The sequence below is a fragment of the Pinus tabuliformis genome, chromosome X, assembly GCF_031772625.1.
Source record: "Pinus tabuliformis cultivar Carrire ecotype Pingquan chromosome X, CPIR1, whole genome shotgun sequence".
NCBI lineage: Eukaryota > Viridiplantae > Streptophyta > Pinopsida > Pinales > Pinaceae > Pinus > Pinus tabuliformis.
The window spans coordinates 156,328,162-156,331,747 of NC_142308.1; positions in this window are offsets into that span (position 1 = coordinate 156,328,162).

Below are 3,586 nucleotides of genomic sequence, written 5' to 3' on the forward strand. Positions count from 1 at the left end.
TAGATGTTTCAATTTCTAATGTTTTGTGATGGAGATGAAATAAAAATAAATAGAAAAAGAAATGGAAATATAAATTTGAAATTGCAGTTGACATTGAATAGAATATAGATTCAAATTAACATGTACACATAGGAATTGTCATAGAAATTGACATGTACGTTAAAATCAAATTGAAATAAAAATAACAATTGCAATGTACATGAAATCAAAGTGTTAAAATTTCACACGTACATTGAAATTAATGCGCTAGAAATGGACAGATTCCGTAGTTGACATGCAGACTTTTTCCACTCGTTAACTAAATCAATTAAATAACTTGTGATCATCAATGTACTGAGTAATTGTATGTCTAGGTGTTTCTATTTCAATTTCTAATGTGGTAATGGAGATAGAAATAAAATAATAAATAGAAACGGAAATGCAAATTTGAAATTGACATTGAATAGAATATAAATGCAAATTAACATGTACATATAGGAATTGTCATACAAATTGACATGTACGTTAGAATCAAATTGAAATAAAAATAAACATTGCAATGTACATGAAATCAATGTTCTAAAATTTCACACGTACATTCAAATCAATACGCTAGAAAATGAACAAAACTGAATAGAAAATTAGACTGAGATGTACACTAAAATCAATGTGCTTGAAAATCACATGAACTCTGAAATAACTCATTAAAAATTGAGATGTCCAGAAATCAATGTGAAAAAATATGAAGGTGACATTGAAGAAAATTGAAATTTACTCTTTTATTGAAACCAATTATGTATAGAGAGAGTTAACAAGTATTCAAAGAGCACACATGTCAGAAAACGATCATTGAAAACTAGGTCTTATGGTCAATTCACACCTCAGTACCCTTGGACAAATTCCGTAGTTGAAATGTAGACTTTTTCCACTCGTTAACTCAGTCAATTAAATAACTTGTGATCATCAACGTACTGAGTAATTGTATGTCTAGATGTTTCTATTTCGATTTCTAATGTGGTAATGGAGATAGGAATAAAATGGGAAATAGAAATTTGAAATTTAAATTGACATTGAATAGAATATAAATACAAAATAACATGTACATGTAGGAATTGTCATAGAAATTCACATGTAGGTTCAAATCAAATTGAAATAAAATTAGAAATTGCAATGTACATGAAATCAATGTGTTAAAATTTCACAGGTACAATGAAATCAAAGTGCTACAAATTGAAAAAAACATAAATAGAATTAGAACTGAGATGTACACTAAAATCAATGTGTTTGAAAATCACATGAACTTTAAAATAAGCTCATTAAAAATTGAGATGTCAAAAGAAATCAATATGACAAAATATGAAGGTGACATTGAAGAGAAATTGAAATTGACTCTTTTAATGAAACCAATTATGCACAGAGAGAGTTAACAAGTAGTCAAAGGAGCACACATGTCAGAAAACGATCATTGAAAACTAGCTCTTATGGTCAATTCGCAACCTCAGTACCTTGGACAAATTCCATAGTTGACATGTAACCTTTTCCACTAGTGACTCAATCAATTAAATTAACTTGTGATCATCAACGTACTGAGTAATTGTATGTCTAGATGTTTCTATTTCGATTTCTAATGTGGTAATGAGATAGAAATAAAATAAGAAATAGAAACGAGATACAAATTTTGAAATTGAAATTGACATGGAATAGAATATAAATGCAAATTAACATGTACAGGTAGGATTGTCATACAAATTGACATTACGTTAGAATCAAATTGAAAAAAAAATAAAAATTGCAGTGTACATGAAATCAATGTGCTAAAATTTCGCACGTACATTAAAATCAATACGCAGGAAATTGAACAAAACTGAAATAGAATTAGAACTGAGATGTACACTAAAATCAATGTGTTTGAAAATCACATGAACTTTAAAATAAGCTCATTAAAAATTAAGATGTCCAATGAAATCAATGTGACAAGATATGAAGGTGACATTGAAAAGAAATTGAAATTGACTCTTTAAATGAAACCAATTATGCACAGAGAGAGTTAACAAGTAGACAAAGAGAACACATGTCAGAAAACGATCATTGAAAACTAGGTCTTATGGTCAATTCGCGCCTCAGTACCGTTGGACAAATTCCGTAGTTGACATGCAGACATTTACCACTTGTTAACTCAATCAATTAAATAACTCTTGATCATCAATGTACAGAGTAATTGTATGTTTAGATGTTTCTATTTCGATTTCTAATGTGGTAATGGAGATAGAAATAAAATAAGAAATAGAAACGGAAATACAAATTTGAAATTGAAATTGACATTGAATAGAATATAAATGCAAATTAACATGTACATGTAGGAATTGTCATACAAATTGACATGTACGCTAGAATCAAATTGAAATATAAATAAATATTGCAATGTACATGAAATCAATGTTCTAAAATTTCACACGTACATTCAAAACAATACACTAGAAATTGAACAAAACTGAAATAGAATTAGAACTGAGATGTACACTAAAATCAATGTGTTTGAAAATCACATGAACTCTGAAATAAACTCATTAAAATTGAGATGTCCAAGGAAATCAATGTGACAAAATATGGTGACATTGAAGAAAATTGAAATTAACTCTTTTAATGAAACCAATTATATACAGAGAGAGTTAACAACTAGTCAAAGAGCACACATGTCAGAAAACGATCATTGAAAACTAGGTCTTATGGTCTATTCGCACCTCAGTACCCTTGGACAAATTCCGTAGTTGACATGTAGACTATTTCCACTCGTTAACTCAATCAATTAAATAACTTGTGATCGTCAATGTACTGAGTAATTGTATGTCTAGATGTTTCTATTTCGATTTCTAATGTGGTAATGGAGATAGAAATAAAATAAGAAATAGAAACGGAGATACAAATTTGAAATTGACATTGACATTGAATAGAACTGAGATGTACACTAAAATCAATGTGTTCGAAAATCACATGAACTTTAAAATAAGCTCATTAAAAATTTAGATGCCCAAAGAAATCAATGTGACAAAATATGAAGGTGACAATGAAGAGGAAATGAAATTGACTCTTTTAATGAATCCAATTATGCACAGGGTGAGTTAACAAGTAGTCAAAGAGCACACATGTCAGAAAACGATCATTGAAAACTAGGTCTTATGGTCAATTCGCAACTGAGTACCCTTGGACAAATTCCGTACTTGACATGTAGACTTTGTCCACTCGTTAACTCAATCAATTAAATAACTTGTGATCGTCAATGTACTGAGTAATTGTATGTCTAGATGTTTCTATTTCGATTTATAATGTGGTAATGGAGATAGAAATAAAATAAGAAATAGAAACGGAGATAGAAATTTGAAATTGACATTGACATTGAATAGAATATAAATGCAAATTAACATGTACATGTAGGAACTGTCATACAAATTGACATGTACGTTCGAATCAAATTGAAAAAAAAAAAGAATTGCAATGTACATGAAATCTATGTGCTAAAATTTCACACGTACATTCAAATAAATACACAATAAATTGAACGAAAACTGAAATAGAATTAGAACTGAGACGTACACTAAAATCAATGTGT